A 12,582-nucleotide genomic window follows, 5' to 3' on the forward strand; every position below is an offset into this window, starting at 1 on the left:
AAGTATTCTCATAGGTCGATCCAATATGGTTCCAAACCTATACCTGTGCAAATGATTTATGACAATCATGTTCTTGTAGCACAATAAACGGTGCTATAAATCAAACTACACACTAATCTCAAGTGGTCATTAAAATTCCATTGTTAAATGACCTAGATTTGAGATAATTTTCAATTATAATATTCAACGTTCACTTAATATGTGTTTCCTTATCAAGATTGCTCTTGATACCCTATTTTGAATATTCTCATAAACGAATGGACTCATTATTTAATCCTAAACCATAATTAAACAGAAAATAGAGTGATAAAATTGAACGTAATTTCAAATTAATCCAAAACCTGAATGGTTTTTCTTCATGCCTTACAGTAAAATGTTTAAAAATTAACTAAAACACTAAACAAGGAAATCAAATCCATTCTCCAATGTGCCTGATTCCCATTACCTCAACGTGCTTGTTATACTTCACTTGAGGCAAAGGTTTAGTAAGTGGATCGACTACATTGTCATCCGTTCCAACTTCACAAATTCTTATTTCACTTTCTGATTTCCATTCTCGAATCATGTGAAACCGCCGCTTGACATGTTTGACCTTCAGATGTTCCCTTGGCTCTCTAGCTGAGCAATAGCTCCATTGTTGTCACCGTAGAGGGCTATTGGACACTTGATGAAGGGTACAACATCAAGTTCACCAACGAACTTACGAAACCAAACAACCTGCTTAGCCGCTTCAACATTTGGCAATTATTCGGCTTCATTTGTAGAATCTGTAGTTGTGCTCTGCTTGACACTCTTACAACTAAACGCTTCTCTATTCAGACAGAACACATATCGACATTGCAATTTGAAATCGTCTATGTCTATCTAGGAGCTTGCGTCGGTATAACCTTTAACAACTAATTCCTCCGAACCACCATACACAAGAAATTTATCCTTGTTCCAATAGTAGAAAAAAGGTCATTGGCACCGATCAATGACCACCGGTTTTTAAAAATCGGTGGGAAAAATAAGGGGAAAATTGGGCGGAATTTTGAGGGAAGATTATTACCGCCGATTCAAACCGAATCGGTGGGGAAAAGATTAATCCCACCGGTTTTGAACCGGTGGCAAAAGTTAAAAAAAAAATCCAAAAAACGCCCCTCTATTTTATGTCTCTTTCCGCGTTCTCTTTCTCTTTCCTAACCCTCGACCTTCAATCTCTCTTTTCTTTCTCCACTCTCCTCAACTAGATCTCCCTCTTCTCTCTCTCTTTCCTCTCTCCAACGTGCCGCCGTCCATTCCACCTCGACGGCGCACTCTCCTCTCAGCTCTCTGTCTATATATCCATCCCACCTTGCATTCACTCTCGTCTTAGCTCTCTATTTCTCTCTTTCATTTACCCTCGCACAACCACCAACGCCGCCGCCTATTCGAACCATGCAAGCATCGATTGGCCACAACCACCGTTGTCGCCGTCGTCAATTTGAACCAACTACTACTACAACAACAAACTTGAATCAATTATCGATTCAAAAATCAGAAATTTGATGATAGGGTTTCTGGGTTCTTCAGGTTTGCATTTGGTCCAATTATTCAGGTTAAATTCCTTGATTTTTTTGGGTTTAACTTATGTATTATTGTTCGAAAAATTACTCCATTTTTACTCACGATCCACTCTTCAAATCCTATTATTTTAGGGTTAGGATCCAAATGGACCCAGTTGCTTCGGTTGTCGATAATTTAAAATCATTTGCAAAATTCAGCCAAGATCTTATCACCGGCATCACTCGCCGCCGGCAAAATTAGTCCCATCAAAATCCGATACGTTTTTTTGTTTCTCACTTCTGTTTTAATTTCTTTATATTATTATTTTGTTTGGGCTTGTTAATTTCTCAAATTTGATGCTGCAATGTTGTAAAATGTTGAATTTTATCTTGTTTCCAGCTTATTATATGATAATTTACAATTTTTATTTTTATTTTTTTTTGTAATTATTGATTTTATAGTGTCAAATTTGATCTTAATTGCTTGACTTGCTTTAGTTTCTGCCAATTTTACGCAGAAATTATCATTTTAGCCAGTACAATTTGATATTAATTTGAAGTTTTGTGGAATATATGTTATGTTTTATTTGGTAGAATAATTGCATTGTTATTGAATTTAGTAAAGAAATATTCTTGATTGTGTATGAAGTATGAAATCATCTGTTTCTGAATGATAATTAAGATAAATGAGGAGTTGTTCCATTGTTCTGTATGAATTTAGTTGGTTAAGGTGGGTTCGAGTTAGGGTTAGGGTGGGTTAAAGTGGTGGATCAGGTGGGTTTAGGGTGGGTTAAGGACAAAGTTATAATTTATAAAGACCATTAATTGTAAATGAAAACTCCAATGAATTTGTGTTCTATCTAGATGAAGCTAACATCAACTTATTTATACTAATGCCAAATTTATAGGATTCAGGTATATTCTGCTCTTGTAGTAATATGACTGCACAATTCTTTTTTGTTGGGTTAATGAAAGTGTTAAACTTTTAATGACATTTTGGTGTATGAAATAGGTACTTTATGATATATCTCATATAACAAGGTTGTTAGACAAGTGTGTATGATCTTAGATCTGTTTTTAATTACAATCTGATCAACATCTGATTATGCCATTCCAAATTAATACGGTTGATTCTTTTATGGTATTGGACATGATGATTTGAGTAATTAACCAATTACTGGTACAAATATGATTTGTAAGAATGAAATAGGAACCCTTAACTAAGAATTGTCCAATGGAAGCTTCCAAAATCTAAAAGAAGGTTTTTGTTTGTTTTTTTTTTTTTGTTTGTTTTTTTTTTTTTTTTTTTTTTTTTTTTTTTTGTTTACTTACATTTTGCATTTCACTTCTTGAATCCATGTTGCTAGGTCTGTAAAAAAAAAAAACATTTCATAAGTATATACTTGGTATCCTCTTTCTTTCCAAAGACACCGGAAGGCTAGCAATATTGTATGTTAAATTCCTATCCTATCTTATCTATGGCAATTTGCATATGAAATTATGAATTTAAAGCTGTAATTGAAGTTGCAGTATGATGTTGTTTAAACTCCATGGTGCTAGATAATATAGTATTTTGTGCGCCAAAAAATACCATATATCTTTTTGAAAAAGGGATATTGGCCTTTTATTCTCATATATGAGTTCATTTGTTCCTTTCTTTTAATTTGTATACTTTCTTCATTTGCAGGAAACAAGTGAAATGTCTTGGGAAGTATTTAAGCATTAGTCTAATCTGGAGCTGCTTTAAGTGGTTTTTCAGCGGTATTGGTGACTCATGCGGGTTTGATAATTTTCCCACTCTTGGCTTAACACTATTCCAGAATATGTAAGCTTCTTATATCATCTGTTTCTTTCATATTTATTTCCTGCTTGTAACTATACAATTTTTTTTTATGATTATTGAAGTTCTTGTTGTATAATAATTTCTAGCTCTACTACCATATTAGATTAGGCCTTGTAATAATTAAGGTAAATGCAGAATAATGAAAATGAGGTTAAACTAGGGCTTGTAAAGACACAGTAAACTCAGTTTAGGATTTTTTATTCCTTGAAATATTAGCCACTTGAATATATGGACAAGAATGGATGAAGTCGTGGAGGGATGTGATATGCATGAAGATGAATGATAAATGTTGTTTTATTATTAGTAGTTTATATTGACTTCATTTTCCGTATGTTATAAATTTGGTGCTCTGACTATACCCCTAAGAAGTCTGCAGATAATTGCATAAGATTATGCAAAAGACTATAACCATCGTATTGGCTATGTAGGTTGTATAATGGAATTCTACATTCAATTTTAAATGTAGGTTGTATAATGGAATTCGACTAGGAATGAGGGACTAGTGAAGCTAACCTGGCAATGTTGCAGCTTCTGCTATGCTGCCAAGGCTGCTGCTATAGCTGCCTTGCCATCAAGAAGTTCGGTGTGATTGATTTGTGAACCCAAAAGATCATGATAAACCAGTTGAAAAGGGTATGATTTTTACTCCATACTCTGGATCCTAAATGACTACATAACATGACCTTATTGCGACTGTGATTTACTAATTCATGTTCTTATGCTTCTTTCATCAGATAATTGCTGAGATGACTTATGGAGGCGTGTACAGAAGTGTCGAATGTACTGGAAATATTCAAGCCATGATTTCTGCTTTTGAATTTGTTCATTATGTATGTTCTAAACAATCAAATTTTTGACTCCGTGAATCCCTCCCTTCTCTATTAAATAAGCCTGAACTATCCCTTACTCCTTAAGATGTGTATTGATTGATTTTATGCGGATTTGATTGTTGGGGTTTGGTGAGTCTTACTCACTGCGAAAAAAAACCCGAGCCAAGGATCACGCTCGCAATAATTAATATCACTAATGCATAAAATAATCATAAACGGCAAAATAGGAAATATACCTTTGTCGCGTGCTTCGCCCGACCGATTGGGCTCTTACTTGAAAGCTAGCCCTGAAAACACGAAGGCCTCCAACGGAGATCCACCCGCAAAACGACTACCAAATTTAAGGTCCGTTGCCTCGGGGTTAGCAAGGCCCGACCAAAACCAGAGCATTATGTGAGTTCAAGGGTTTTTGCAATGGCAATGCCCTATTAAACTCCTACTCAAGCATCATTCCCAAAATCCCAACTTGGGTATTTATAGGGAATGATGAGAGTATGAAATTCTCTCCCATCATTGTGGGACTATGAGAATTCCATATTTTATTTTAAAGTTAAAACAAAATAAATAAGCAAACTACAACAAGTGTCATCAATAAATGTGAAGGGAAGTGAGGACCACTTGGAGAGGGGGGGGACCAAACTTGCTCCCCACTCTCTTCCTCTTCTTGTGCCACATGTCCCTCACACTTAAAGCTCCTCACATGCTTCCCTATTGCTCACGGACCTAGCTAGCCCCTCACTAAAGTGCGGGCTGCTGCTGCTAGCTCTCTCGGTCAGCACGCCCACGCTCATGCCTGCGGGCTGTTGCAGCCGAGGGCTGTTGCTAGCGCCCTACGCACAAAGTGCGGGCTGCTGGCAGCAGCTTGCTAGCAAGCCTCGCACTTGATGCGGGCTGCTAGCTTGGCTAACCCCCTAGCACTCGGGGTTCCGATGCTAGGGATATTTTGGTCATTGTTGATTTATTACGATATTGCCGTCTCATCTTGTTTGACTCGACTTCCGATGCTCGGTTTTGACGCTCTAAGCTTGAATTTCCGACGTCTAAATATTTATTACTCGGCGACTCATTAATTTCTTCTAAATTATTTCGTCGTGTCGGTTTGTTCATTGCTTGGGTGTGACCCGAAGGGTTCAGTCAAGATTAAGCTATAATATTAAGTATGCATTAATATTACTGATTAGAAGCGCCCTCCACCCAGGCATTCCGATCACTCAAACTTAATGAATATATTAGCTTTCTAATAATTCTGAACCCACTATCAAAATAGTACACTTGTTTGAAGGACACCATTCCTTTCATTGATCGACTTCAGGGCTGAGATGTTCTTTTTGGTATTTGACGACTGATTTTATGCTTTGCCTGAATTTGAATGACTGAATTTGGTGCAAATTGTTGTTAGAGTTAAATGAAATGATTCTTCTTGATTATCCTTAGTGACAACATCTTTTGGTGCAAGTGACTGATAAATGTTTGAGTCTGTTGTGTGGATTTGGTGCCTTGTTTTGTTTGTAATGGTTTTGTGAGTATAATAGTATCTAATGTCATTTTGTTTATAATTTTAGATGTAAATTCATATGATTATAGGGGCTGTAACACACTTGCTTGTGAATAAGAGTTGTTGTGGTGTGTGCCTGTGGTGTGATTGTGCATTGGTGTACAGGCTGCCTTGTGGCTTAAATTGAAATTACGGGCTACTGTGTGTGAGGAGCAGAGCAGGGGCAATGAGGGAGTTGTGTGGGGTAAATTGGATTTGAGAATTTTGTTTGCTTGCAGAATAACTCTTACGAGTTGTTATCGTTTTGACAACACTACTCCTAGAAAATTAATCTTAAGTTTGGGTGGAGTCCTTCGAACAAGTGTACTATTCCGTTAGAGGGTTCAGAATTATTAGAAAGCTAATATATTCAGCAAGGTCAAGTGATCGGAATGCCTGGGTGGAGGCCGCTTTCGATCAGTAATATTAATGCATAATTAATATTACACCTTAATCTTGACTGAACCCTTCGGGTCACACCCAAGCAACTAACGAACCGAAGCGACGAATTAATCCGGGAGGAATTAATAAGTCGACCGAGTAATTAATATTTAGAAGTCGGGAATTCGAGCTTAGAGCGTCGAAACCGAACGTCAAAAGTCGAGTCAAAAAATAGTAAAGACGAGTCGTGAAAATAATAATAAATCAACAAAGACCAAAATACCCCTAGTATCATAATGCCACGAGCAAACCGAGTGCTAAAGGCATATGACCTAGCATGGTGGCTAGCATGCGCACCAAGCCGAGCCTAGGCTGGCTGGTGCGTGATAGCGCACCAATCCTAGCATTGCAAGGCTAGGCGCGCTAGCCGCAGCAGCATGGTTGGGCCAATGCCTGCTGCCTAGCAAGGCTAGCCCAAGGCGCAAGGCCAGCAGGAGCTCTTAGTAGTAGCCCGCATCCTTGGTGCGTGGCTCGTTGGCTGAGAGCGCTAGCAGCCCGCACAAGCATGCTGGGCTTGCTGGCTGGCAGCGCTAGCAGCCCGCACGCTTGTGCTGGGCCTACTGGGCGAGGCATCCACGGACAAGGCAGCCCACCTTGGGTGCCTTGATTCCCAAGGGTGGGTTCCATGTGGCGCATGGTGAGAGGTGTGTGAAGTGTTGTGTTGGCCGGTTTCGGGAAAAGGATTGGGGAGCAAGTTTGGTCCCCTTCTCCTCCAAACGGTCCTCACCTAACCTCTCACATGAGCTTGCCACTTGTTGATTTATTACAAGTTTGATTATTAATTTTATTTTAGCTTTAAAATAAAATGGGAAAATCAAATTCTCCCACATTGATGGGAGAGCTTTTCACTCTCTAGCTTTTCCCTATAAATACCCAACTTGGGGCATTGGGAACAACACTTGAGTAAGAGTTGAAAAAGGCATCACCATTGTGAAAACCTTTGAACTAATTAATTACTCGGGTTTTGGTCGGGCCTTACTAACCCCATGGCATTGGACCGTTTTTGGTGGTCGAGTAGTGGGTGGACTATCGTTGGAGGCCTTAGTAATTTCGAGGCTTGCTTTCAAAGTAAGAGCCCCTTCCGGTCGGGCGAAGCACGCTCCAAAGGTAATCGTTTTATCTTAATCTTGTTATTAATTTAATTATGTTTATGGTTTTATTTATTGCGAGTACGGTCTTGTTTTGGGTTTGTTTCTACGGTGAGTCGGACTCACCGAACCCCAACAGTGGTATCAGAGTCTCGCTCGTTTACTTTTAAAATCATAATATTTTTCATGGTGTTTTTATGGCTTAATTTTTCTGGGTTATTTTAGATTTTAACACCTGCTAAAAACCCGAAAATGGTTTTTAACACCTCCAAAAAAAAAAAAAATTGATTTTAACACCACCCAAATTTCAAAAAATTGGGCATTACCGCCACGTAACTTATTCCGTTTACAAATCCGTTAAGTAGGGCCATATAGACACGTGTCGCTTTGTTATTGGCCAAAAAAAAAAAAATTTAAAAAAAAAAAAAAATTTTAAAAAAAAAAAATTTTAAAAAAAAAACCTAAAAGTACCCTAGCCACCCCAGCCCCACCCACCGCGCCACCACCGGCGTCCCCAAACCCACCCCCTGCCGGCGTCCGGCGTCCCAGAGAATCGCCCGGCGCCGGCGACCCCACCCCCACCACCCTTTCCTCCACCTACGCACCCCACCCCTTCCCTTTCCCCATTTTCATTTCTCGACCCACCACCCCGAAACCACCCTAAACGCCCCCTCCCCCGGAAAACGCCCCTCCTCCCCTTCCTCCTCCCCCGGAAACGCCGTCCTTCTCATTTCCCCCTCCCTTAATCGATTCCCTACCACCCCAAACGAAACCCTAAAACCCGTTTAGGGTGGTTTCGGGGTCGTGGGTTGGGAATGAAAATGGGGAAAGGGAAGGGGTGGGGTGCGTAGGTGGAGGAAAGGGTGGTGGGGGTGGGGTCACCGGCGCCAGGCGATTCACTGGGACGCCGACGCCGGAAGGGGGTGGGTTTGGGGACGCCGGTGGTGGCGCGATGGGTGGGGCTGGGGTAGTTTTAGGTTTTTAATTTTTTAAAATTTTTTTTTTAGTTTTTTTTAAACAAATAAAATAGTGTCACGTGTCACTGTGGACCACATTAAACGGAATTTTTTAACGGAAACCGTTAAGTGGTGGTAATACCAATTTTTTGAAAATTTGTATGGTGTTAATACCCATTTTTTTTTTGAGGTGTTAAAAACCATTTTCGTGTTTTTAGCAGGTGTTTTTATCTATTTTAACCTCGTATTAGAGCTGTCTTCAGCTCCCGAACCCAGATTTTGACCTAAAAATAGTGAATTTTGGGAGGAAAAGGCGTTCTAGAAATGGCTTTATCCTTTTAGGGATTGGTTTTTAGCCAAAAAACGACCAGAAATGCACTTTTCGAGGGATTTTTCGTTATGACGAAAAATTTTAAGTCTTTCTAACCTTGAAAATTCATTGCATATTTATGGTGGTTATGTATTTGGTTCTTTTCTTAATTTATATGCAATTTTAAACCTCTTTAGGCATAATTTCTTGGTGGTACTTTATGATTGAAAGCTTGGTTTTATTTTTCACATAATTGCAAATTAATTGCATTATGTGTGAAATTGCTGGTGTTTGAGGCTTCTAAGTACTAAAGATTCAATCTTTAATTATGTTAAGTGATTGAAACTTTGAGTTACTAAATTCCATATTTTTTGGTTAAACTTTGTTGATTTAATCATTTTAGTTGATTGGAATCATAAAGTTTAAAACTTTTGACAGAAATTTGTTTATCTTCATATTTTAAGTATTCACAAGTATTAAATTTGGAGTTTTATTGAACTTATGTTCATTTTTCCAACTCCCTTTTATTTTGTCAAAATCTCATGATTAATTTAAATTGATTAAATTAATAATGAGAACTGCCCTAATTTATTTTGTTACACCAAGTTTAAACCAATTTTATTAAGAATGGTTCTTGGAAATAATTTTGGTTAATTGCACATGGATGAAATTATTTAAGTTGGAGTTGTTATTAATTTCATTTTTCCTCAAAATAAATTCTAAAATTAAGGACACATGGATGAATTCATTTCATTTTTTTCTTAGGCATGAGCACACAAGTCGAGGCTTAAGAGCCTCGAGCTTGCTCTCGACCAGCTAGGCTGCTCACGCAGCCCACATGAGGTTGTCGAGGCTGCTAGGCGCCTCGTGCGTGTGTGCGAGGGAAGGCTGACACTACTGCTCGCTGCCAGCATCGTGGCGCACCAGCGAGCAACAAGTTGCAGCATGGTGTTGTGCGCGCTGTGCGTGTTGCTACGCTGGGCTGTTCGTGGCTGGTGCGAGCACAAACAGCCCGTGTGCATGCTTGGTGTTGCGGGGAGTGCGATTGGATGTGCTACGTGTTTGTGGCACGATGCGCACAATCCCATCATTGGCACATTAACCCCGGGTTTTAAGGCAATGCTCTTTTGAAGCTAATTTAGGCATTGCTTAATATGTAAATAAGGGTAATATGCGTAGATGTTGCTTGCATAGCAATGTAGTGCAATGAGTTCGTACAACATGGCCATCAAGGGCCACATTATTGACGCGTGAAAGTTCGCTGATGTGGGCGGTGTAACGCTTAGCGACATCTGGCCCACTCCCACGTTCATTGACTATCAAACTGTTGTGCGGGGTGTGAGCTCTGCAAGTCTTAGTGCTAGGCACTTAGACATTTTGGACTACGTAAGTTTTTGTTTAAATTGTCGTTTTAATTATTTTAATTATTTTGTTTATTTAATTAAAATTTTGGAGGCTAGCCCTCGGTTTTTTGAGCGACATTTGCAAAATTTAATTTTGACAAATATTTGGGTTTACCGACTTAATTAATTAGATTAATTAAGTTGCATAAGGAATTTAGTGGGAGCTTCATTTATTATTTTCATAACTGGTTAAAACAACTTTGACTAGTTTTAATTAGGTGTGTTAATTGGGTTAACCACCTAGATTAGTTACTAGTTCTCGCATGTTTATGCATTGTTACTTGTTTATCGTTGTAAAATGCATGGGCCATTCACAGATAGTGAATGGATGAATGGAATGTATATTCTCTCACAGGTTTTATGAAATGACAACTAGTGGGGACCGATTAGGATAGAAAATACGGACTATGATCCGTGATGTATTTTTGTAAATCTAAAAACGGTATGCGAACCATTGAGTATTTTTGTACCTTAATATTTAGATAAGTCCTAATCGTAGATACTAGTAGTTGCATTTATTTTTGTTAAGTCTTGGAAGACGAAGCCATGAAGTTGCAAATGAAGACCTTTTGAAGATTTGAAGATCTCAAGGGGTTATGCTAGTTGCCAAATGAATCTCTATTTATGTTTTTCGATATATATACATTTATGTATATGAATTATATGTTAGATGCATGTTGAGGATTTCGAATGTTGTGATGATTAATTAAGTTCACTTAAATCAACCAACATAGAAACCCTAGGTCCCTAAATATTGGGTAAAACTTGCCTTTCCAAAACAACACTTACCAACCGAACGAGGGTAGTGGTGAGCTATGCCAAAGCGAGGCATCACTACTTCTCCAAGGAACGTAAGGCATATCGGGTATGCAAGTTGGTTTTGGTTGTACTCAACGACATGAGTGATGGAGTCCTAACATGTCGTGGCAAAGTGGATAAATTGTTGAGAGAGCATTAGATGCGACGATTTATTCAACAAGAGTGGTTGATAGCCATTAGCAAAGCGTTGCTTACCTTAGGAGATTGAGTGTTAAGACAAGCCAAAGCATGCTTAACCACTCTTTGTTTCTTTTGATCTTGGAATCAACTTATTCTCACCCAAAATGGGGACAACTTTTAAATGTGTGAATAAGACGTTTTAAATAAGTTTGATTAAAATGCATGAGTTCAATCTTATTTAAGTATTATGAATGGTTCTTTATTTCAAATTATTTCAACTGTAGAATCATGTCTTCCACTAATGACAATAACCTTATGCTCCCAGAATGGCCTGAAAAGTTGCCAATTTCTCTGAACTTGGTAAACTTTAAGGAATGGGAAGATGAACTCCGAAAGACCCTCAGAAATTGCTACTTAGAGCAAATTCTGGACACTCAAATCCCGAGTTTCTACTCAAAGAGGATTATGAGTGATGAGGCACATGAGGAATTGAGTGTGGATTGCAAACGAGTTTCCAGACTCATGGCAAACTCCATCCCGATTCAATGGAAGGGGAAGTTCTCCAACTATTTTCCGGAAATGATGCTTAAAGCTCTTAAGGATGTAGTCAATTTGATGGTCACCAAGAGTACCAGAGTCAACTATGATGGACTTGTGGAAGATGTGACTAGGTCACTCTCGAACATGAGGATCAAGCCACCGCAAGATAGGTGTCTCACGAAAGAGAGACAAGAAGTATGGGCTAAGGTCTATAGTGCATGACTTAGTCCCGGGATGCCACTTCAAGCTCATGTGCTCAACATGACAAGGTTATTCACCCATCTGGAGCTAATTGGAAAACTAGTGGACGATGAGCAAGCGACTCACATGCTACTAAACTCACTCCACTTGGGGTATGTTGCATTAAAGATGTGACTCACGGCCAAACGGAACAAACTGTCTTTGATGGAAGTTGTCCAAGAACTCCAAAAAACCTATTCTTGCAAGAAGGCTAAGGTTGCTCTAAGATCAAAGAAGAAGGAGTTCAAGAACAAAGCTAAGATACGCTGCTTCTATTGTAGTAAACCCGGACACAACAAAAGAGAATGTAGCATGTATCTGGAAGATGAGGTGAAAAGAAAAGTAACCTCAACATCAGGTATCATCTTTACACTTGATAATAAGCAATTTTTGAGGTATTAGATACCGGAAAATTAGCTCACTATATGCTCCTATTTAAGGAACAAAGTGAGCAGTGCTTTTCAAGTGGATATGAGTACACAAGTGAAAGATTAAGATAATCTTTCCAAAGAAGGCTTGTAATCTCATATTTTTGTCTATATTTAAAACTTTTTTAGTTTTATCTACCATATTTTGATCTTTTGGCGTTAGACGTCATTTTGAATTTGATCACAAGACTTTTCTTGTTTATATTTATGGAATGAAACGTTTGTGTGGTTAGATTAAATTGTTTATAATGATACTAAAAGAGCTAAGACCATGGAGTCAAATCAGACTTACTTGTGGCATTGTCGTCTTGGCCACATTAACATCAAATGCATCAAGAGACTTCTACAGGAAGGTTTTTTTGACTCTTTCGATTTGGAATCGTTTGAGAATTGCGTGGGATGTTTATTAGGCAAGTTAATTAAACAACCATTCTCCAAGTTGGGAGAGAGGGCAACAGACTTATTAGGTCTAATACACATTGATTTATGTGGACCAATGAGCTCCGC

At 38.6% G+C, this 12,582-nt stretch overlaps 1 long non-coding RNA gene across 3 annotated transcripts; it reads left to right on the forward strand.

Moving 5' to 3' along the window:
- The first annotated feature begins 1,196 nt into the window (after positions 1-1,196).
- Positions 1,197-4,280, forward strand: LOC145584034 (uncharacterized). 3 transcript variants are annotated; one of them, XR_014100329.1, is made up of 5 exons: positions 1,197-1,576; positions 1,677-2,972; positions 3,211-3,348; positions 3,833-3,999; positions 4,101-4,280. It is a non-coding gene; the product is annotated as an uncharacterized LOC145584034 (long non-coding RNA). The 3 variants fall into 3 exon arrangements; XR_014100328.1 differs by having other exon boundaries at positions 1,677-3,348; XR_014100335.1 differs by having other exon boundaries at positions 1,197-1,551; positions 1,677-3,348.
- Positions 4,281-12,582: the final 8,302 nt, after the last annotated feature.

The sequence above is a fragment of the Chenopodium album genome, chromosome 1, assembly GCF_948465745.1.
Source record: "Chenopodium album chromosome 1, dcCheAlbu1.1, whole genome shotgun sequence".
Classification (NCBI taxonomy): domain Eukaryota; kingdom Viridiplantae; phylum Streptophyta; class Magnoliopsida; order Caryophyllales; family Amaranthaceae; genus Chenopodium; species Chenopodium album.